Consider the following 25,994-nt stretch of genomic DNA (forward strand, 5'->3'; position numbering starts at 1 on the left):
CATACTCGTAGAGTTGCAACTCATGATGATTCTAACCGTAGCAAACGTGGGATCGTATCATTCACGACAATTTTAATTCCGTGCGTGACTTCTGGGTGAAGTTCGTGTGCGGAGAAGCATGCTCTTTAATGAACTAATCGGAGATACTGCACCTCCGTTCCTATGGTCGGTAGCTCAGCAACGCCAGGCGGATGAGCATTAATTCACATAAGCTTTCCAGTGATATGATGTCTGCGGTGCCTCCATAGGTGTCATAAAAACTAAAATTAATGTACCTTTCACGAGGCGAGCCGAATACTTGCAATCGACTCGTGAGAATGTTAGCCGAAGCTGCAATCACCCATTTGTTGGAAAAGGCAATCATTATCTAGATGTTATTCCCTCGGAGACGACGGATTTTCTCGGAAAAGTTTCTCTTACCGCAATTTTGATTTCAGCGAATGCGATAGGTTTTAGAGAATTGTCTTTTCATCGCGGAATCATCCCGTTTGAAGCTTTAAAATCACCACAATCAGTTGAGCGAAGACCAGAAGAAAGAGTTCTTTAAACATATATTCTATTGTTTCAGGATTCACTTCGTGGAAGTATTTAATATACATACTAAAAAGAAAGACTTGTACTTTTCCACAGATTTTATTATATGGTACAACGCGTTTCACCGACTTGCGGCATCATCAGGTCAAAATTTGCTAAACAGACAGTGGCAGAATGTATACAATCAGGACATATTGGGGGCGTGGATGGGTGGAAGGGCCTGAGAGGGGTGGAGGCCCTCAGTTGCGTTGAGGGGTTGTTTCGACCATTTCCAGGCTAGTTTCTCGGAGAGGAGTGGGGAGGGGTATGGGAAAAATTGCTCATTACATTAGTTCTTTAAACAGTCTGACTTAATATAGTAAGTCACTAGTTGTGGCTAACAGAATTAATGGCCAACGAAGGAGACTAAACCATGGAGATCAATATATTGTTTATGATCACGTGCAAACTTGGATTGAATGGAATGTTTTGAAAAGGTAAGCAGAACGATTAAATAAAATATTAGTCCTATCGTACTAGGGTAGGAGAGTTCATAAAATTAGAGAGATAAAGTGAAGAATAGATGGATATAAGAAGTCTTTGTTACCACGAACGATAAGGGATCAGAATAATATTGTTCGACCGCACTAGGGGAGGAAAGTGTTTTATTTCAAAAGTTGTCAGGTGTGTAATGACAACCTGCAGCACATCCTGCAGTGGTAGCTTGCTCTCGCAAAAGTCAAAGTCTTGATGGTGGAACCATTTAAGGCGATTTTTTTACGAGCATTGGAATTTTCGTGCAGAATTTATTTAATTTTCATTTCATTTTGTATTTTCAAGGAGGGACAAAGCGGTTATCTTCGTTAGATTTGATATAACGGTCGAAAAATTCCATCCTCAAAAAAATTACCTGCTTGATATGTTGAAATTTTTCCTTACCAACCGAAAATAGGCGTGAGGGTTACGACAAAATCTACTTGAAGTTGAAAGAGCATGGGAAAACAAATGGCTTTTTCGCTTCAGTATATCACGCAGCTAGTGATAGAATGAATTAGAATGGTGGCACAAAATCTAAATTCGTGGAATTTGTTGTGAATCCTCCGATCGCTCGCGGTGAGAGAATTAAGAGCGAGCACATTCTCACCATGATTAAAATCAGCAATGTATTTCGGTGACAGACCCGCATAGCTGCCAACAAACGTCAACCATGAAATTTGAATGGAATATAGCCCGCCATTCGAGAGGGAAAATAGCGGGTCCAGCTAATTTCCTTTTCGCGATGAATCATTTTTGAATAATTCGATTCTTTTCGTCCATCACCGTTCGTTACGCATCCATCTTCATTTCCGCGAACTGTTTTCGAGTGCCCAAGTGGAGGGGTGCCGAAACAGTGGGGTTCAGGAGCGAAAATTTTCCCGGATCAATCTCTCCCATCTTTGATTAAGTCGGAAAATATATAAATAAACCCACCGCCGTCCATTCCATCCCTCCCTTTCAACCTCTCCCGTTCCCTTCTCCCGATTTCCCATCCCCGCGTCTTCCTTTAATCTCCTCCTTCCCCCTTACCTTCCCGTCCTTGGCCTTTTCGACAACCCATTCAACGTTCGAACTCTCTCCATCTCAGTAGGAATTCTTCCACGCCTATTTCAAATTTCCCAATCCCTTCCGCCTCTTTCAATTCTCTCCCTCATCCACTCCCCTGTTTTCACACCAGCCTGCTTCCCTCCACTCAATGGCGGCTACGCGGAAGACCCGAGCCCTGGACATTCACGCTCCCGGTAAATCCCCTTCGGAGGGCTCTTGTCTCTGTTTAAACAAGCACATAGGACCTAGCGGAGCGCCAATTAATTTTGTCGTGTCCGCCCTGCCATCATTCCAGGAGCAGCCGCACTATTCGGAAGTCACAAAGTGTACTTGGGAGGGGGGGGGGGAACTTTTGCTTACGGGCGTGTTGCGTGCGATGTGAATTGAGTATCAGATTCGCATATTAACTACATCGACACACTTGAATGGGGGCCTCGAAGGGTAGGTACATGGACAATAATTGTGCTACTGTATGACGACCAATGTCTCTCATATGCTTCACGTTGTGCAAAATTTTGCAAATGTGAGATATCGTATAACTTTTGCTTCTGAAAACCTTTTCCTTATTATTTTCTGAATTGTTATCTTCGGCTTACTTACCGTTACATCTTAATGCGTCCTAAAATTTTGTGTCGCCTTATTTTTCATTTGAATTAATTGATAAATAGCAACAGAAACGCTATTGATGTTAAACTTAGTTTCTCAGCAAGCGTAGCGGATTGTTTCCATAATCCTCATTTTTCTCTCACTACCTTTCCATTCGATCCATATTTTTTACGCTGCTTCTTAAATTTCACGAAGCAGTCTTATTTCTGCTAAATCATATTTTCTTCTCCGTTTCCTTAGCAATATCTCGTTGAGTTTCACTCTTCAAACATCGACTGTTTCCGTTTCCATTGGCATATGCTTTCGTTTTTAATATTCTCGGTAATTTTAACTTTTTCCCACGTAAAATTATTTTTTTTAATCTGAAATATTCCATATTAAATGCCAGCCGGATAAACTGGGAAATTTAACATTAGAAAATTCTCTTCGAAGATTCTCAGTCTTGTGAATTTTTAAATGAGAAAATAAACCATTCAGTGCGTTAACGGCTGGGGTTGATTAAGACAAACCTCTTAGACCCATAGCATTCGTAATATTTGTCCGAGAAATCAGTTGAAAGAGTATTTTTTCTTTTACAGTTTCTGGTAATAGCGATTAAATGGATAGAATATGTTATTCTCAGACTGAGAACACTTAAAATACGCTTCCAGGGATCCATTTGAGGAAACATTTCATTCTCGGGAACGGAGACATTCAGCGTAAGCCAGTCCGATCGGTAATAAATCGGTATCATAAAGTGAGAAGGGTCACAGAATTGCTCACAGATCCGGATGGAGAGCCATTTGAGGAAACGAGACATCCACATTTGGCCTTATCGAGGAAAATTCTGACCACGGATGCGTTTGAGAATCTACATGAGTTTATATATTCGTGTATTCTCGATTGAAGTGTCTGAAATAGAATTGCGTCCTAATCCGTCCATACAAGAAATAAATTCTATGGAAAACTTAAGTTTCAATTAATTGCGTGTGAATTGTTTTAATTGATTATTTAATTAAGTATTGTGAAGTCTTTTATTTTTAAATTCACTTTTAAGGGGCGCAGGGTCAGGTCATAGAGTCGTGACGTAAATTTATTATACAAGAAATAGAAAGAAGTTGGGTCTTAATTAATTATAAATGGTTATTTGATAATGGGTCACTTGATAGTCCAGGGATAAAACGTGTGGCTAATGAGCCACACGTTCGCTAAGGGCTAAGGGCTCGAGTTCAATTGCGCCCCTCTGAAAACCAGATTTGCCCATGCTGTGCGATTTTCTCATGCCGTAGGCCTTAGTATTGGATGAACTCTACCAAACCGAACTTCGGATTGATTACTCTGTCTATTATTTATTTACAGTTATTTGAGGAATATATTAAGGTAACATTTCGATTTCACTTTACCTTGTGCCACATAAATATCCCTGGGAAGGCAGGAAATGGCCTTGAAAACAGAGGTTTAAGGTGTCCGTGACATATAAGTACGATGTTTTATGTTGAGAAGTAGTTTAAAGTATCCTCTTTCAAATAAAATTTTTTATGTTTGTTAATATTTACTTTTGTGTCTTTATTTCACGAACGGGTACTACTTTCCGGATGACCCTCGTATTTGGGCGACCGGTAGTCCCTCATTTACGTGGCTATTAATTAATCCATAAATTACCTTTCAGACCTTTTTAGAGAATTTTCACTTCTATGGTGTCAGACTTTTGTTTTTCATATATCACCTGGTAATTAATTCCGGATACGCTAAAAAAAGAGGATGAGGAACTAAATTTCAGAATTTAAAATATAAATATTTTCAATTAACGAAATGACTCCTGGTTCACTTTATCAATGGAAGTATCACAATTAAATGGGTGAGGCCTTATCTTTGTGTATTTATTTTTTATTTTATTCATATATTGTTCACCCTGAAGTGATCAAAGAAATGAAGGATGTTACAAACCGTCTTTTAAATGAATGGTAGTCGTAATTATTTACAAAATTCATTATTCAGGTACGAGTTATTGTATGTATAGATTATATCCCTGCCTGCTTTGACCTGTTCTGAAATGTTTAACTGAAACTGTGTATATGACGATTGAAAATGGGATGGGATCTTATCGGGGCGCGGTCAGTTTATCATATTATTTTATGATTTTATGTTCTTCACGCTGTAACGTCTAAAATTTTGCTAGACCACTTCGAAATCACTAAATTCGTTGTCCATCGCATTAGTTCTCATTTTCTTTTATGTATCGATTTTAAATTCAAAGTTTTGCACAAGCGGGCGAGTCAAATGAAGAAATCAATGATACCTAAAACTTTACCAAATATACATGGTGTTAATGCATTTTTAAAGTTTTGTATTTCAAGGATGGTATTATTTTATAATGCTGCATTAGCTGGAGGTCCTCAGTTTACTTTGGCGTACATGCATCCACATATTACCTTTTGGCCATCTTTGAGCAAATATGTCGCATTTGGTATAATATGTATTCCTTCTTTATCACGTCTGTTAAATAATTCACCATGTAGTATGAAGAAAGAAAGATAAGTGTCAAGGGCTCAAATATAAATATTTTTAATAACAAAATTGGCCGCTTAGTCACTTTACCGATGTGAGTAAAAAGAGGCTCTATTTGTTCATTGTTGTTTAATTTAAAAATAATTAATGATCCAATTTCATACCAGCCAGTAATATCCATTTAAAATAAAAATCAGCATCTTTGTGTTGAGATTAGTTCGTGCTTCGAATGCTTTTATAATGGTCCGTAAAGACACCTAGTTGACTATTTCCATAGACTCACAACTCCTTTTATAGTATCGACGTTACTTTCGGGCTCGTATTATATTTCTCCGGTACTTATGATTCATCAAGGCTAAAAAATCATGAGCACAACATGTTAAACTAAATTTTTGAAGCTGTTTTTACTCATACGATATATTCGATGGAACCAGGGTTTTATGTCTTTTCTGTGAGTGTATACTTATTCAAGTGAGATATTGAAATAATGTCATTTTTAATGATTTTTTATACATTATTATTGGTTAATAATAATAATAATGTCATTCAATTATTTTCGTCATTTCATTTCACCAAGGTAATGAATAACTATTAATTTAGTTTAACAAGTCGACTTCGGCATAATATAGCTTTAAAATTCTCATTTTTGACCAGAACTCTAAATTTTATTAATGATATCATCTGTTGTATTCTTATCACCTGCTGAAAAATCATGATTTCTGAAGTTCTTGGGATCTCTTCATATAAATATCCATCTTCTCCTTGTTTTTTGACACAAGGGAATTATAAATTTGGCACCCTGTATCTTAAAATTAGATCTTTCAGATAAATGCGATTAGGTAGAATCCGTAACTGAAAGTTATAAAATCTCCTTATTCCCAGGATTTTTGCTGTGACAATATCAAAAATGTAGAAGATTTTGAAAATGTGCCATCACAGGCTTTGTCATCATAGGTATACTTCATAGAAAAAATCCATAATTTCCTGATTGATGCAATTAATCAATGCTGACGACTCGCGTAATAGATGCTCCTAGAATATTGCTGCGGGTGCATAATAATGGGTGATCAGTTAAACTTTCCTCCATTACGTGTGGTGGTGCTTCTTATTTGTCAAAATTTGTGTTTGTGTTTTATGAACATATTTGTTCGTAACATTAATGTTATATTTACAGATTAATTTATTAATTATTTTAACTCTCTCGGGAGGGAGAGTTAAATACCCCAGGGACCATCCCCCAGTAAAAAGGGGAGTCGGACTCTGATCCGGGTTCTCAAATTTATTACCAGCGCAGTCAAAACAACATCCTCGTGACCAAGAGATGATAAAGAGAGTGAGAGTGATTACTGCTCACGTCTACCTCTTACCATCTCGCCTCCCTGAATCACCTCATCATTCCGTGCATTCCTTCTCTCCTCTTTCCAACTCGCATTCCTACAGCATTCTTCTCCTCCCCCTTCCAGTAGTAGTAGTTTTTAGGGGAGGCGACCGACTGCTGAGTTCATTTGCGTCATAGGTGATGGACAGGAAAGGATGAAGGGTGGAGAGAAACCCGGCGTCGGCATTAGCCTACTCTTTACGAAAGGCGCCAAGGGGTCCGCAGTTTAACGTCCCATCCGACGGACGGCGTACTCACTCAAAGTGCCCTCCACAAAGCTCCTCAAGTAGGGATCGAGATACCTCTGAAAACCTCCCCCTTCTAAATAGCTTTTTATTCCACTCCTTCCGTTTAGGAATTTCGTCCCAGTCTATCTTTTCTACACATTATTTAACCGCGAGGACGTCCGACGGATGGAAGCCCCTCTTTATTTAACGCCAGCAGAGAAGAAATAAGAAATAAAACGAAATGGGAGAGAAGTGGTGTGTGACGGGCGGTATTACGATAAAAAGTTAGGCTGCGAGGAGTTTTCACATCATGCACAAATTGGATGGCGCAGATGAATATGTATGTATGTATATATATTTCGGAGTAGGATCAAACCACTAGGGGCAGGTGAGGAGACGCTTAGCTTGGCCGCGAAACTGATCTCAGTGCTCTCCAAGCTGTGGAAGCGGCTGGACGTCAGTTATTGTAAGCCTCTGCGTGCCGACCGTGTCACGAAATACCAACCGAGCGAAAATTTCAAGTAAACTTTTACAACGTATTGAAAATGATCCTGATTATTTGGACAACGTCATCACTGGTGATGAAACCTGGGTTTTTGAATGCGACCCAGAAGAAAAACGCCAATGCTCTGAGTGGCACAACGACAAGTCCCCAAGCGCAAAAAGGCAAAAATGAGCAAATCAAAAGTGAAAGCAATGCTCATTGTCTTTTTTGGCAGTAAAGGAGTGGTCCATAAGGAGTTTGTTCCTCAAGGACAGACAGTTAACGCTGCCTAATCCGTGAATGTGCCGAAAAGGCTCCGAAAAGGGTCATCAGGACGAGAAAATACATCTGCGCTCCCTGGCAACTCCATCACGACAACGCGCCTTGCCACAACGCGCTACGAGTCCGCGAGTCTCTCGCCAAATACCAGGTGCTAACGCTGCCCCACCCTCCCTATAGTCCTGACTTCTCTCCAATAGACTTCTTTTTATTTCCTCGGATTTAGGCAACCCTGAAAGAAACCCGTTTTTTCGTCCATAGAAGAGATCCAATCAGCCGTGACGAAGACCTTGCGAGAGGTCCTTCGCATGTACAAATGCACGCAATACTACGCAGTTAGTTATGCATACAATTTGTCCTATTACCAATACATTAAAAAAGTTGAAACACAGGCACGGGAAAATCGCCCAATTTTCAGAATGAAAAAATGAAAGTAGCAATGAGAAATGAAATAAAAAGTGAATGAGGACGGGCCCACGACGCCGCCTAATATTCGGTGACGACCTTGTGGCTCTTCCTGCCTTCCCGCGCACTTTCACGTGACCCTGGTGGGAACCGCTTTTTTTAAAGTTTCCCCCGTTCGCTCTCTTCAGCTTCTTACCCTAGCAAAAATGAGGGCAAGTGAGATGGATCCATGTGTTGGTCCTCTGTGTGCGTCGCGCTTGGACGTCTCTTCCGTGATATTAAAAATAAAATCGCGCAGGTGATGCAAAAAGCCTGTATTTCATTTGTGGTACCGTAGTTAAGCCGAAGAAGAATTTCTGCGTCCGGAATTGCATCCGACGGTTAAGAACCAAGCGTGGGTTTCATTTTGAAGGATACAGACTTTAAGGACGATGGGTTTCTAAGGATAACACGTCTTTCTTCCTTACCGGTTTTTACGTTACTGAGTGAAGAACGCTAAGCATAGTCGTTGTTTTTCTTAACCAGGGATGAGATTTATGTTAGAAAATTATAATTTTTGAAATTGGTATATCTTGAGTTATGGAATGAAATTCGATATTGCAGTGTATATTTTGATGTGTGTATTTTTTTACAGAAAAACAAAGAACTTATCCGAACCAGCTTCCCTTTATCTTATTTTCTTCTGGTTTTATCGGAATGATTGTTTCATTATTCATTCTTGGTAAAACTTAAAACTATTGTTTTCTTATATTGGCAATTGATATCAATTTTTTCGTTTTATTTTTGTATATTTGCATAATTAAGATTAAGGTTACAAATATTGAGTTGTACATAATCCACAGTAGTAGCTAGATGCAAACACGTCAAGCGTTGTTGGTAAATGAGAACTGAGAGTTCCGTCTCATGGTAAAGTTGGTTTTTATTACTTAAGAGTAAGGAGCAGTCAGACTTTTGGAAGTTTACTGTAATGTTGAAATCATTTACTTTGCGAGGTAGGTACAGATGAAATATATATTATATTTCTGTCCGAGTTCAATTAAACGTCAAGGACCGGTACAATTATAATTGGTTTTTTCCCTCTGAATTAACCTTATAAGTAGTTATTCAAGTTAATTTAATAAAATATTGTTATGCATACCCACGTAAAATAAAAAAATCATATTTAAAAAGTTTTCTTGTTCTCAAATAAATAATAAATCATTATGGAAGCTAAAGACAGTTGTATTTCTCTAAATAAAGTGGGAATTCCATGCATAAGTTGAATATTTATCATTATTTCTTCTCTTTCTCACGTTAGTTCCAAACTAGATTTACTTTTATTAGGATCCACTTCCGTGTGACTAATTAATTTTTCATACCTAATGTTACGTTACATTTTTATCAAATATAATCCAGACAATGCCGTTAAAAAGTTAAGGAAAAATGCATTAACGAATTTAGTTAAGATGTGCATAGTGATATAATGTGTCTGGAACTTAGGGTATTTATGTGTATGTTGTCCAACATAAGGTACTGACGAAGTCTGTGAATAAGTAATGTATTACATGCACAGCTGAGGAAATAATTTACGTTCAATGGTTCTTGACTTTTGTTGTTTTTCTCATAAAATGAATGTATTACATATAAATTTTACAGAATAATAAGAAACATTTACTTCAAGTGTTAGTCAATACTTTCTAACTTATTAGCGTTTTAAGCGTTACCTTCAAGTCTGTCTACAGTGTTGTGCTCAGAATGCCGTATCCCGTCGACCGCCCACTTCGAATAAGCGCGAAACCCGCCTTGAGGCTGTGCTTAGCTGAATTCAGTTATGCAAAATGGGATTTATGCTCGTGTTATCTTCTGGAACAAGTTGCGCTGTTACTTGCTGCCTCTCCGTCCATAAAATCTCCAAGATCATTCCGTTGGAAGATCTCAATCCGTCAGCGCATGCGTAGTCCCAGTGAAGCTCCGAAAACGTCGGGTTGCGGCATTTAATGTTTGTTGTGTGAACCAGTACTCTTGATCATAAAATACCTTAACAATCTCATTGGGCGGGTTTCGCTCGCGGAGTCTTTTGATTCTGGGACTTTACGGCGGGCATAAAAAGAACTAAGTGCTAGGAATTCCTTCGGTCTAGCGTACTAGAATTAAAATGGGAGTATCGGGCAGGTTGTATAGCTCTCGGTTGCCACGTTCGCGAGATCGACTTTTAATGCTGCCCTGTGACAGTGCGGCTTAAGTTGATTTGTCTTTGTGGCATCGTATAAAGTCAGCCGTCTGAACTCCTAAAAAAGGAACAGCTGATGCCGGACACCACAGACGCCGATGAACTACGGCTCCATGGGCATTTTTTTCATGCTCTTGAGAATTGCGTGAATACGCATATCGTTTTAAATTTAAAGTAAATTGTCAACAATGTTCAGAACAGTTTCTGTTCCCCTATAATGCTTAAGAGGAATTAATAGAAATATCTGATATATTGTTAATTTTGAGACAATGGACAATATTTATTAGGAACGTGAAAAAGGCATCAAACTTTTCTTCATATAGTAGAGATTGTGGTGCTAGTTCTGTTTTGTGCTGTTATAGGGGTAGAGTTTAAAATAATTTGATCAATTTGATCATGTTTGAATAATTCTAATGAATAAATAAGTTATTTTAATAATATGGAATGGAAAATTATTTTTATTTCACTTCAATAGATGGGTTCGAACCTCTTGGGTCTGGAAAATACCGCGACCGAATTTTTGGTACTACCATTAGTCATGGTAGTACCTAAAATTCAATTTAATAATACCTATACGTTTTTTTTCAAGTTCTGATTCATGACTTGATTGATCAACCCATGCCTAAAAAGTAGTGGGATCCATTTTTAGAGAACTTTGTGGTTTTAATAAAATTGATTTATAGGCCTGTCTATTACAACTAAGAAAAACCTGATGGGTGTCTCGTGATATCGTGAGATTTTTTACCCGTGAATAACTTGTAATGAGCAGTGATTAAACCACTGAAAGAATATAATAATCAAATTTGACATTGGAAAAAAGGTTTCACAGTGAAAATACCGAAATCGAGATCTTAATAACTCAACTCACTCGGGTGTTAACATTTTTCCGGATGGATTCTTTTGGCCCTTTGGGCGGGGCGCGGTGCTGTCACACCTTTGTAAATTTGGTCCTGATTTATTATCTTAATATCGACTGGGAGTTTACGAAATAACCTTCCGCAAAATTTTGAGAAGCGAAACCCACCACTCGTATTTCTTGGCTTCCTACGTCGGGTTAACAGTGGAAATAACTGCTCATACGTCCCTGCCTCAATCTAGAGTAAAGTGAGAGAATGCACGGTTTGAACTCACGAACTGTAACCGATGGTGAGTTCATCGTATGACTCCGGTAAACGACGAGAGTCGTTCATTACTTCGATTGAAGGTCTTAACCGCGATCTCGCGAGGCAATGTTTAGGGAGGGAGAGGGGAGGGCGGAATCATTACGCAAAAACGTGCGATGCTTTTTCTCATTCTCTCATGTCCTCTATGGCAAAAATCTCTCACCCTACATCTACATAACATAATATCCCGCAAGGCGTCGCAAGGGTGTGTGGCAGGGGGTGGCGGTTTATCGGCCATTTCAGATATATTCTTTTGTTTCAGACTTCACTTCGTGGAAGTATTTAATATCCATACTAAATAGAAATACTTCTACTTTTCCACAGATTTTATTATATGGTACAACGCGTTTCACCGACTTGCGGCATCATCAGGTACGATATCATCTTGCGGCATCATCAGGTCATAAAATAAAATCTGTGGAAAAGTACAAGCCTTTCTATTTAGTATTGATTTCAGATATAATCCCTCTATTTCCTCATACATCCGGTACCCTACGATCCGCCGAAAATCGCGTGAACGGGGAACCACCGAGTACCTCCACCCCTCCACGGGGTCACCAAAATTAAGGCAATTTACACATGTGGAGATGAGTTCGTGGTTTCGGGGGGATGGAGGGACAATTTTGGTGGTGCGCCGCGCGGCTCTCTCTTTCGGTCTCCTCAGCTCTCGTCCCAGACAATCCATCCTCCACTAATGCCGGGGACTTACGTGTACTCCCGCACCCGCACACATCGACGTCCCTTCCACTGCTATTCCAATTCAGTCTGCCTGTTCACACATACCCTTCCCCCCTTCCGCTCAAACATTCCCTGATTCACTTAAAACCTCCCTATTACCATCGATTACACAAATGTCGGCCAACTCCGTTCAGTGGAGACTCCTTCCTCATTCACTGGAGCGGGGGAGGGACTCTCCAATGGCGTTCTCAACGCGACCGCCGCCCTTGCAGTATCATCTCAGCTTGAGCTCCTGTGTGTGTGTGTGTGTGTGTGTGTGTGTATGTGTGTGTGTGTGTGTGTGTGTGTGGTAGGGCGTGAAATGAACTCCGTCTGCCTCTTTCGATTTGCGGCGGACTCTGTTTTATTGCTGGGAGTCGATCGTGAGAAACTCTCTCGTCGCTCATGCGAAAAGTGAACTTGGGAATCCCCAGCGAAAACGACTTTTATGAACATCGCCGGGTTAATTCCCTCGTCGCCATTGAGTCGGTTGTCCTCTCGTGAGCCATCCGAAGAACGCCTCGTCTCTACAGTGTATTTCCTGTTCCCTTTTTCCGGAAAAAAATTAGCTGATTTATGGGTACGAGTTTTATTTTTCTTTAATCGCATTGAATTGGCTCTGGTTCTAATTCCATTTTACAAATGGTTCACGCTTGGAGTTTCCTCTCAGGAAGTTTTTCAAAATATCTCTCGTCTGGCAAATGGTATGGGAGTGACGGTCAATTTGCGAACATATATGTGCCGATCAATTGAGAGGAAGGTGAATATAGCGCAAAGGATGGAAGAGGGTTGACTACTGTAACTGGTTTTTAATCGTAAAATTCAGTGTCTCATTCATTTAAATCTTTGAATGAATCTTTTGAGATCGGAGACCCTTGAACTCATTAAATAGGCTTATGGGGATGATGCCTTAAGCCGCACAAGAGTTTTTGAGCGGCACAATATATATATATATATATCCCTCCCCGGACTACAACCTTGACGTGGTGGAAGGGCTTGAGCGTTCCGATGACCCCTAGAGCTGTGCTGGCGAGAGTAATAAAAATTGCTCCTGGTAGGGTCACCCATGCCAGATAGGTCGAAGGTTAGGAGCCAGACGAAAGGTAGCCCACGCAGCGTCTGTTCCTCAGTGAGGCGGCTGCAATGGCGTCTAACCCCAGTGGGGCGGCCAGTAAGTGATGGTGTCATGTTAAAAACACTATTGAGGAAGGCAACGGGAACGAGTTTTCTGCAGAAAATAGGAATAGTTTCGAGGGAAAGGAGGCTAATCCGCAACCTATACACGTCTGAATTCCACCTAATTCCACTGAATTTCCAATTCACTCAGCAATTCTTGCAGCCCCTTGGCTGACTGACAAACTAAAGCTTGGTCATCAGCAAACCTAACTGATTTTACGGATTTCCCGCCCACTTTCATTCCTACCTCGAGTTCTTCCCATGCCTCTTTGATCATTTCCTCTGCATACAGGTTGAACAGCAACGGTGATAATGGGCAACCCTTCCTTACACCCCTTCCTAACACTGCCCATCCTGACTCCCCGTTTCCCACCCGCACCTGAGCAGTCTGAGACATGTACAGGTTGCGGATTAGCCTCCTTTCCCTCCAATCTATTCCTATTTTCTGCAATATACTCATTAGTTTTTCCCAATTCACTCTATCAAACGCTTTTTCGAAATCTACGAAACAGGCAAATACCTCCTGGTTGTGTTCTATATTCCTCTCGATTAATAATCTCATTACTGCAATGCCATCACGCGTACCTCTCCCCTTCCTAAACCCAAACTGATCATCCCCTAAGTAATCATTTGCCCTGCTCTCTATCCTTTTGTTTATGATCCTGAGAACAACTTTAGCTGCGTGGGATATCAAACTAATTGTCCTCTAGTCCTCACATGACGTGGCCTTTACCTTTTTCGGAATAGGAACTAAAACTGATCTCACAAAGTCTTCCGGCCAGATTCCCTCCTCATAAATACTACGGATCAGCCCATATAGCCTCTTCCTCCCACATTTTACTAAGCATTTTAAAAGTTCCACGGGAATGTTATCTACCCCCACGGCCTTAATTAGTTTCATCTCCCTTAATGCCCTTTCTATCTCATTGTCTAGTATGCCTGGACCTAAGCTGTCTTCCTCTACGTCATTTTCTTTTTCAATGTCTAACTTTGTTGGTCTGAGTTCTTTACTATACAGTTCTTCTATATACTCCTTCCATCTCTCTTGGATCTTTCCTGCGTCAACTATTACCTTACCCGCCTTATCTCTAACTGTTAGCATAGCTCTTCCTTTCTTACTTCCCGATAACGATTTAACTTTGCTGTACAGCGCACCGATTTCACCCTTCCTCTGCAGACTTTCCATATCCTCGCACTGCGTCTTCCACCATGCTTCTTTTGCTTTATTTGTTGCCCGCCTCAATATATTGTTCAATTCTTTGTACTTCATTTTGCCTAATTCTGTATTTATATTCTTCCATTTTCGCCGCTCGTCCATCTTTGTAATCATCTCATCCGTGATCCATGGTTTCCTAGTCCTTTTAGTGTTAACGGTTCCAATAGTGTCTTTTGCGGCTTTAGACAACCCTTCCTTGATCATTTCCCATTTTTATTCGATAGTACTAAGCCCTTTACCATCCTCCATGATTTTCCTTACCGCCTGTTTGTATTCCTTCTTTTTCAACCCATTTAATTCTTCTACATTCCATTTTCTAACTCGCCGCCCCTGCCTTATCTTTTTGAAACGTACGCTACATTTCATAACAACTAAATTGTGGTCTGAGTCCGCATCCGCTCCCGGGAAGCTGTGGGAATTTAACACACTGTTCCTAAACCTGTGTCTAACCAGGATATAATCTAGCTGATATCTTCCTGAGTCACCTGGCATTTTCCATGTATACCTGCGTCTTTTGTGGTGTCTAAACCAAGTGTTGGTGATGACTAAGCCCTGTCTCCTGCAGAACTCAGCTGCTTTCTCCCCGCGGTCATTCCTCGTGCCTAAACCGTAGTCGCCCACCTCATCACCATCTCTTCCTTCGCCTACCGTCGCATTCCAATCCCCCATCACTATCAAATGTTTCCCTGCAGGAACACACGCGATGATGCCCTCTAACTGATCGTATATCCTATCGACCACTTCTTCCTTATGGTTGCTCGGTGGCATGTATACCTGAATAATAACCAAGTTCGTCGGTTCTGCTTTTATCTCTACCAGTAGTATTCTATCCGTTACCTGTTCTATGTTGACTACGCTTCTTCCTACCTCTTCATTTAATACTATGGCAACCCCTCGTTGGCTCTCGTCCCCACCGCTGTATATTATTCTATACTTATCACTCCAGTAATCTCCGCTATCTTTCCATCTCACCTAGCATAGACCTAAAATATCTATATTTCCCCTTTCCATCTCTCCCTTAACATTCTCCAATTGCCCTGTCCTCATCATTGTCCTAACATTCCACGTTCCTATTCTAACTAATTTGGTCTTCTTCTCCTGCGTCTTCTGTCCTGCTGCTGCTGGTTTTCCCTTGCAAGGGTTTCGTGGGATGACGACCGCGGAAGCCTTGCCTCCCCCGCTGCCGGGCACGACACACGGCCGATTGGGCCGAGCCCCGTGGTTGCCAGGACTCAAAATCTATGTATAGTCCATCATATTTTTCTTGGGAATGATAATTGAGGTGGTTTCCCGTTGCCTTCCTCAATAGTGTTTTTAACGTGACACCATAACTTACTGGCCGCCCCACTGGGGTCAGACGCCATTTTAGCCGCCTCACTGAGGAACAGACGCTGCGTGGGCTACCTTTCGTCTGGCTCCTAACCTTCGACCTATCTGGCATGGGTGACCCTACCAGGAGCAATTTTTATTACTCCCGCCAGCACAGCTCTAGGGGTCATCGGAACGCTCAAGCCCTTCCACCACGTCAAGGTTGTAGTCCGGGGAGGGATATATATATATATATATATATATATATATATATATATATAAATAAATATATATATAAATAATTATATATAATATATATAATTATATATATATATATATATACATAATTATATATAAATAATATGGCTTGATGGAATTTTAGATATAACGATCCAATTAACACTTTCACATCTTATTCTATTTTAAAACTTTGAAACAATACCTTTGTCTTTAGTCTTCGACAAACACATAATTTTATAGGGAAAAGTGGCCAAAATCGATTAAATCAATAGATTGTAATGATTTTATTTTTATAGCCATGAATACCACGTAGAGCAGACAAAACTTCGCAATAAATGATCAATATTGAATAATTCAAATAAAATGTTTACCCTGGTCAAGTTTTTTGTTTTATGATTTGTAATCACGTCAAAATAAACACACTTATCCATGAATGGGGTTTCCCGGAATGCAACAGCTTTTAAGATAGTGTTCCCTTAATAGGAGCAATAATTTCTAACTGGACGAGTGTATAATGTTCTTAGGAGCCTTCGTTAGCAATATAATCCAATATCAAATTCGTTCACCATTATGTGTTTTTTTACCCATTGGATAGTTTGTAGACTCCAAGCGACATTGCGACATACCAATCTTCTCATTGCTTCATAGATCTTTGTTTTTACATCATACATCACGTGCTTGTTTCATTCCATCCTTGCTATTATATCTTCAATTCTTTCTCTCTATGTTTCCTTGAATTACGCTCTTCCCGGTACAATCTTGCCTCACTATGCGTCCATTCAATTTCCTTCTCCCTCGGGTAAGTGTGTTTCATTGGCATCTCACTTCACTCACTCTACAAAGTTCCTCTTCATTTGTCATTCTGAATTTCCATTTTTATCGAACTTTATTTTGAAGTGTTAGATCCCCCATCGTCTCCAGCCTTCTTTTTAACAGCTCCGATCCTCAATGTTTTCATATAATTAAAAAAATAATTTCCACGCATACGTTTTGATGAATCGCTTCCATATGAATGCGACACGATTGTTTACCGTTAGCATTTGTCTTTCTCTTTGAATAGAGCGCCTTCTTTGCCATCCCTATTTTGATTGCTGTATGCCGGTTGATTCTTCCATTTCTATTCATTTTAATGCCTGACTGGCAAAACTCTTCCATTTGTTTCAGCACGTATTTCCCTAGTCTCATTTGATGGTGTTGTTCCATACTTCAGCTGTATACATATCGTTATCTCGGTTTTGTATTGTATTCTTTTTTATCTTTAGGTTGCAATTCTCTATTCCTTTAACTGCAGTGGTTAGTATCTTTATCATGTCTCGTTTTTTCACGGGAAGTAAAGCTATTCCTAAAATCCACGCAGTAGAATTAATATGCTTCCAATGTCGGTCATAGTATCTCACAACGAATATTGCTCTAATCCAAACTCCCTCAAGTGCAATGAAACGAAAGGTACCTCATAAGCAGCTGCTGTAATTACTGAACACTTTAATTTGGGTACTTTCAGGGAGATATTAAGTCACTCTTTCATCTTTGTTTTGTCGCATTTTTCCCGCTTTGATAAGGTACATTTTTTTATTCGTCTCCCGGTATATTTTCCTTTTATTTTACCCCACGTAAAATTAGAGACAAGAGGAGCGCCAAATATTTGAAATTCTTTCATAACCTGACGGAATCCAGTAATCAGCCAGTGAGCTATTTATAGTTTCCAAAATTACATATTCATTTGAAAATTTAATCAGATTTTATTTGTGCTTCAAAGCTCCGCGCCATTCTGAATGTTCCTCTGAGCATGTCGGTCTGAATTCTTTCGTGTTTGTTGGACATATTGCCTCCTTTTTGTCGCACAGGCATGACATTTGGATAAAAATGAAAAAAATTACTGTTTTTTATGTATAACAGGAATAACAAGGATTTGATAATATTTTTCCGTGGAATATTCGAGGAAATAAAGTTTTAGCAAACACGCCATCCAACACTGTCCTCTGAACCTATTTATGTAAGCATTTTGTGACACGCCTGTAGGCGCATAGTATTTTTTCATTATGTGTTCAAAAATACATCCATACATTATTTATTCCATAAAAAATTTTGAAATTTATTATTATGTCATTTTGGATTAATTGTTTCTTTAATCAAGTTGGACGTAATATAGTCGAAATTTATTTAAAATGATAATATATATATAAATAATTTATATCGTCATCGTTCAATAAGGGAAATTTTTTCTAGATCTTTGTTAATTCTTCTCTAGTTTTTTCCTAAGGGTTAGTCTGTGTAGCATAAGTGAAATAATAACTCTTGAATAATTTTGGAAAGTAACGCCTGAGGAAATATTTTCGCCATTGCTCCGCCTGATGCCCCAGAAACGATCGTATACTCCCGGAGCACTAGGTTCGCTAGATGTCAAAAGGGATTATTGTTTCAAAGGTACTGATGCTCAAAGGGGAGTTTTACCTATCAGGAGCAGAAGAAAAGAGCGTCGTGCATCTTCAAGCATCTCGTAACTCCCCACGCTTATCAAAATAGCGTTCTTCAAAGAGTGGTTCGCCCTTCCGCCTTTTGTAGCAAATAAAACATTCTTAAATGTGATGCACAATCATTTTTAAAATGGTGGATAACATAGCTGGGTAAAGGTTCTAGCAAAATAACGCCAGATAAATTTCAACACTTTAATGTGCCTCATTCTTATTCAAACGAACATGCAACGGGAGATCTAGGAAACCTAATGGTTTCATGCGTTGAGGACAAGCAATATACATGGTCTGTCTCAAAAAATAAGTAGAATAAATCGGGGGAAATCTTTTTACAGATCAAATTACAAATTATTAGAGCTCTTCAAGACAACACCCTTGCGTATCAACACACCGATATCAGCACCTCTGCCACGCTTCTGGTACACTTACTGGAAGGCGTCGATGGAAACCTCGTCCAGGTACCTCGTCACGGCCTCTACTTTAGGCCTCTTTGTTATCCAGCGTTCCAAAATGGTTGCCATTCAAGCTCCTTTTTATTCTTGAGTTCAATAGCATGTCCGGCGGAGCTAAATCGGGGCTGAAGGGTGGCTTGGGTAGCGTCCAATAGAATACGCGAGATTACCGCCCGAGCCAGCCTCCTGATCTTCCGACGGCACCTAGGGGGCAATCTTGGCATACATCTTTCTCATGGCTATATATTCTGTAAGAATGCGATGAATATTTTTTTTGGAATATCATACAGGGTTCGTCCGGAAAATAAGTGTACTGACTCCTGGGCTAGGCGCGCCGCTCCAGGCGCGCCCAGCACCGCTCTGACGGGCTGCGATTGGAGGGGGGTATGTTGGCAAGCGACGCTGAAAAAGGCAGTCGGCTCTGAGCTGTGGTGTAGTGAGGAGCTCTGTTAACGCGAACCTCCACGCTCGACCCACGTCACGGAACGCGATGCCGAAGTTTTTGGAGCAGCGTTATTCCATCAAATTTGCGGTAAAGCTTGGGAAATCGTCTACCGAAACTGTCGGTATGATTAACCAGGCTTACGGGGAGTCAGCCATGTCCAGAAACATGATTTTCGGTGGCACAAGATGTTCGTGGAGGGCAGAGAAGAGGTCGACGACGAGTCTTCGAGAGGTTCCCGATGATGCCTTCGCGGGAGCGTTCCAGGAATGGGAACGCCGCTGGAACAAGTGTATCGACTCACAAGGGTCCTATTTTGAGGAATATCAGCTTAAGATATGTAAAAGTGTAATACATTTTTTTTCCTGAGCTCAGTACACTTATTTTCCGGACGAACCCTGTACTCTTCTGATAATGTTCTAACACTCAGGCGTTTATCGAAATCGAGCATGACTCTCACTTTTTGCACATTTTCGTCGCACTGTGTCGTTGACGGGCGTCCAGGACGTTCCTTGCCATCAACCTTCTCTCTCACCTCCCGGAACACCTTGTTTCAGCGGAAAGTCATTCCTTTAAAGAATGTTATATTCTCCGTACCCGATTTCATGAGCTTAACACGAAATTTTATGGCGTATCATTCATTGCTCCATGGAAACTGACATCGTGAATTCGTGACGCGATGCTCGATCAGGGGTCTAGTCCAGCAGAGATCCACCCATTGCAACGGCCCGGAGACAACTGACACAGGTCGCGTTGCTTCTCCAAGACCTTTCATCGTGTTTCCCGCCGCAAATCGTCCCACTTCAGTCGTCCGCTTCGTTTAGAAAATTCGTTTTACTTATTTTTTGGGATAGACTCTGCAGTTATATTGTCCAAATGGACAACATTTAAATGGCACATGATTCAACATAAGAAACGTGAGTACCTAGTGGGTAAAAACTCCGCAGTTTCATTAGCATTCATATTTCAAACAATTTTGTATTGGTTGGATCGTCAAGTGGGCGTGAGGACCAGCTTAAAGCTACATATCAGTTTATCATTCCTGTAATTTGCGCTTGCGGATTCTGCTGAAGGTAATAAATGGTGTCACACTTGTCAATTGTCTACAGATGATAGTGTGTGATTTGAAAGATTTATGTCTTGCTTGAGAATATTTTCAGAGGACTTGTAAAGCGGCTTGTAGCTTTGAGAATCTGGTCTCAAGTTGGTCGAAAATTACATTACATTGAACTTGAGCATTAAAATTTTACCCTTGTCCTCGAGGTAGTCTGAGGGAGTTTTAGACTACCGGTCGTTAATGCAACAAATTAGTAATCTGTATTTCTTATCATTTTATTTATGGCAGTTCAAATTTTAGTATGTTCTGAGTAGCATGTAATCGGTGGAGTTTAAACAGATGCAAAAACTTGTTATTTTGGTAAACTTCAATAATATAACGTCTAATTATGAGTAACAGAAGACCTTAAAGTGAAACAGAAAGCTGCACCTCATTTCAAAAATTAAACTTAAATGCCTATTTGTTCTTTTAGTATATTTCTGCATGCATTTTAATGAAACTAAAACAAATCAAAAAGTAGAAAATATAATTCCCTGCCACATCATATGCATAATGTATATTTCAATGAATTATGCATAGAGAATTTCAATGCTCCACCCACTATTATTGTTTCGATATTTTTAATTTAATTTTGATAGTATTAAAAGGTAGCGACATCCAAAACAGAAAAAAGACAACCTTAATAAAACACGGTAATATTTTCAAAGATAGTAAGTTTCAAGTAAGATATTGTGTAATTTTTTTAATCACTACATTATGCATAGTAAAAATATCTCTCTCCTAGATTTTGGCATTGAGGTGTTGTTCCACCGCGTCTTAATTTACTGTCAATATTCAGTGTAGTGGCGTAATTCAGGGATGAGCGATGACGAAAAAATGGAGTACCGAAAAAATCGCTGAGCTAATTAGTGCTAACAAATAGTGGGAACTACACATCACGAAGTAAATGGAAGTTTGCCAACCCCTTTCGAGTGAGTGTCGTTAGGCTGCTTGCTAAAGCCGCTGTCAAAACCATGTATTTATCACATGTCGATCTCCTTGAAGCTATAGTACCAGTTAAAGACTCTAGCACGTAAAGGACTGAATTTTAGGAGAGTATCACGGGCGTTGTTTGTCTCCTGAACTTGTCTCCACAGAGTGCATGCACCTGAAGGCAATTTCCGTATTTGTGGTCGCTAAAAACGGTTTTCGGTAATTTTTTAGCAAGTAACTTCGCAAAGCTATTTGGTTAGTAAAAACGATATCCTCTTTACACCAGCTTGTGAAAATACCAATGGGTATTAATTCCGGAACGAATATTGAGATATTTGTTTTTACCATGCCTGATATGCTTTTCTAATAACTATGAAACAACTAATCATCCCGATACGCCTCCCTTGTAATGATATTAAAAGCTCACAATCGAAATATAAACATCGTTCACAGTAAACTCAAGCAACAAAGTTTAACCAGTATGGCATTACAAGATTCGGACGGTGTTCATGATGCGTAGTCCGAAACCCCAACTTCCAATTCCTCCGCATCACGAACCACCTTTAGCTTTAATAACTTCACTCTCTCTTCATGATACGCACCATCTTCAAACACTAGAAATAACGTGTATAACAAAGTATGGTCGTTTGTATCCATGTAATCCCATGCAACAATTTACCGGTCTCTCAGGAACATTGTAACATGCTTTGGGATGTTTTCCATGGTCTCCCACTGCTTTCCTTTCAGCTCTCTCTTCAGCCAGGGAAACAAAAAAAGTCGAACGGAGCCAAGTCGGGACTGTAAAAGGACAGGGGGCCCACCGGGTTGCTTCGGGTGAGGAAGTTGGTAACGATGAAGGACGTGTGGCTAGGGGTATGTGGCTGGGAACTCCATCGCGCCGGGCTACTTAGTCGAAAAACACACTTCACGCGGAGGCACGTCTTTCCTCTCAGACTGCTCGGGGAAAACTAGCGACCAATTACGTTGGAAGGACAGACTCTCTACCATATTTTCCGACCGTTTTTATCTCCATTTCGTTTTATCCACCATGGATAGTCGCATCACAATAAAACCATGTGAATTACTTTCATAAGGGACCATGTATAATTAGAGGATTCTCATCTATTCAGGGTTGGTTGCATTTTTATGGAAAGTTATTTTCCTAAATGAAGAATTTGTATACATCTTCTCGGTTAAAAATTCTTAATAGTTTCAGCCACCTATATTTAATTTTGGTACACCATTAATCTAGCAGAATCCAAAGTCATCGCCAAAAAAAATAGATATTTTTCGTGGTTAATATGCGAGGCCGTTGTGGACGTTGAAAGACCATAGAAATCTTAAGATTAGAATCTTCTCGTCCCTTCATGTCTCCTGACTCAGCGTTTTGCGTATTATTCACCACGCGGAGGCACATTGACGTGGATTCTTCCATAAAAATTCCTTATCAAACTCCAATGGATCGATGTAGGATCATCGAGGCCGAAGAGTCGTTAAAGCATACTCGCTAGCGATGCCATCCATCCCCTTCTTCCCCGTTGATCCCCCTCTTCGCCTTGCATCATCCCGGGAAGTTTGTGGGGCCGTTTAATCGTTTGGGCGACGGTTAACAAGTGAGCGAAACCGTAAAAGAAAATTAACCCATCTTTCTGACACGCGCGGTCTCTTTCTCTCTCTCTCACTTCGGCGCGTGAGTGAGCTCTGTTGAGTGTCGTCGGTGGTCGGCGAGTCGGTAGAATGAGAGGGAGAGACCGCAGAGAGAATCGCCATCTCCTTCGGCAATTACGTCGGCGAATCTGAGATTTAATTAAGGAGGCCGGCGCGCCGGACGATGAAGGCGGGACGTCGGAGGCGTTTCCAAGTCACGTGAAGACGGGAGGAGAGGAAGGGGTGGAAGGGAATGAAATCCTTAGCCGGTCACGCGAGCGTGCGAAAATGGAGCGTACATAAACGCATTACCTACCCCTGGGACCCTTGGGAGGTGAGGAGTGGGTGAGTGTTGAGTGCAACACTAGCGTATTAGCAAAAGGAACGTGGCGAGAGGCTGGCGGGAAACCTGGTTTTAGGTGTCGGGGGGTGGGGTTGTGTGCGGAAAGGGCAGCGCCGTCTCGCCGGGCCTTCGTGCTCGTGGGAGTGGAAATTCCAAATTGGAAGTACTAACTTAGCGGAATCCCGCGATGCGCCCGAAATAAATATGAACTTTGAAGAAGAAAGAAGCGTTGAGATTTGTGTTTGTGTGTGTGTGTGTGTGGAAGAGGGAAAGAAGTTCTTTACGAAGTTGGTATTTATTTCTCGAAGTTTTTGGGGATGAGGCCCGAAAAATTTAGAACGAGAGGTCTATTTCAGGATGAAAAATGAAAAAAATAAGATAGCTTTCGTTTCGCATAATGCAAAAAGTTTCTTTATATCTGCGAAATTAGGGTGGGGAAACGTAATTGAAGAAATTAGGAGTCATTACGCTCTTGATTACCGGCATATTGCATACGTGGTTCTATGGAAATGGTCTTCTCATTTTTAAGAATAGTCTTTGATGATTAAAGCATCTAATTTTTATTACTACGCGCGTAAGCTCGGATAAATATGGTTATTTTTTCATTAATTTCTTATAGTCATGGAATCACTATAAAAATTTCTTAATCTAGCCCGTTCCAGCAAGTTAGACTACCTGAGAACTTAGTTATCAAGGAAAAAATATTTCTCTCTAATTTGCATATCTGCTCTGAATTTGTTTTTGCAGGTACTAAATTTTTCCAGATGCATGCATCATAAAGAAAGAACCAACCCTTTAGTCTCAACTGCGGAAATAAAAGAAGTCTTGTCCATTTTTATGTTGATTGCTCTTGGAAAGTGTTTCCTCTTATATGGCTTATGTTCAGTGCAAGTGTAGAAAGCTGGGAATATTCTGGGCATTAAATATTAGCGCTAAAGATGTATAATAATTTATTCTAATGGCTTTAATTTTCTTGATCAAATGAGTAAAATTCTAAAAAAACCTGATGCTTTATCTTTTTAAACTCAGTTGGTTAGTCAGTTGCTGGTGCTGCAAATATTAATGTGCCAAATAATTTTAAAACGTGGTTATTCTTTATAGTTTTGTCCTGATTTTATGTGTTAAAATGCCAATGCGTAGGGTAATTTTAATTGATATTTTATGTGTAGTAAGTAATCTCTTTGACATTTTTTCCAATTACTTAGACTTTCCCTTAGAAAATATTAAAAATTGGAAAAATTAACTAACCAGAAATTTTGGCGACAAGTTGTATTCATTTGTAAGGTAAGGTTTATGCGCAAGAAACCATTTTATTAAATCTGAGTAGTATAGATATTTTGACCAATAATTTACTGTGGTTATAGTCTCATACAACATTTGTATTAAAGCCTCCGCTGTTAGGTTATCTGATTGCATTTTTATCTTTTCAAATTATTCATGGTGAACAATTGTTGCATCCTTTATTCATAAAAATTCGCATTGGTCTATTCATTTTTGAAAAATAAAATGCATGCAGTTAGGATAGTTTATCATAGGATTTTGCAAAAATCCTTCTGGTGGATGGCTTTCGAATTTGGTTCGTATCGTGGTAGTTCTTGATCAATATTTCGGTCGCTTTGCATTAAGCGTCTTTGGTCTTCCTTCAGAGAATTCGCTTCTAAAGAAAGCAGTTGCAACGCGGGAGAAACCTTTAGCCATAACATACTACATAGCATTTATCTTTAAAGCCCGCCATTTCATGCAATGATACCTCTAATAGGACAGGGTGCGGCAACATAACATAAAAAAAAATTCTTTTCTAAATAGAACAATTGTTGATTGGAACACCTTACCTGCAGAAATATTCTAGCCCTTTCCTTACAGAGTGTATACTTTTAAGAATAGATGTAAGAAATATATGTAATAATTTGATTGATGTGTGGTGTATTGTATTATATGTAATAGCTTAATTTTTTTAATTTATCTTCTTTTCTTGCTGATTAATGGATGTAAATGGGATGGGGATTCGCTTGTTTTGTTAAAGAGATTTGTGTTTTGAAGTCTGATTTTATCTATTATCTTTTGCGATTATTTGGGACTTGTGTGCCACCTGACACTGTCTATCAGCACATGTGTATTTTTAATAATAATAATAACTTCCTCATTTTAAGGGGTTTTTCTTTGTAAAAAATGAAGTTATGTTGCCGCACCCTGTATAACCCAGGTCTTATCTTATGCCCAGATGCTATGCATTATTTGTATTATTTAAATTGAAGAGAACATGTAGCTATTGATCTTGCATTCAATATGCCAGCTGCGTACTGGTTGTTGTAAAATATATTAATATAACCATGTGATCTTAAATTTGGCCAAGTATTCCGAAATGTATTACCTAGAATCCTGGCTTGAAATGTGAATACCTTTGGATTGTTGCTTAAAATGAAATCTTTCACAATCAACCGCCATGTGACCCTCCGTCGTTTTTTAGCCGCCGAAATATAATATTCGGTATTTTTTCAAGTTTTAATCACAATTCCACGCTTAACATAAATTCAATATTTAGGTTGAATCCCAGAGAAACTGCGGGAGATGCCGCAAAAGTAACTTTTAACGGAGTCATCCGCTAATGTGCAGTTCAA

This window comes from Hetaerina americana, unplaced genomic scaffold (assembly GCF_022747635.1).
Source record: "Hetaerina americana unplaced genomic scaffold, ioHetAmer1.1.p SCAF_7, whole genome shotgun sequence".
NCBI lineage: Eukaryota > Metazoa > Arthropoda > Insecta > Odonata > Calopterygidae > Hetaerina > Hetaerina americana.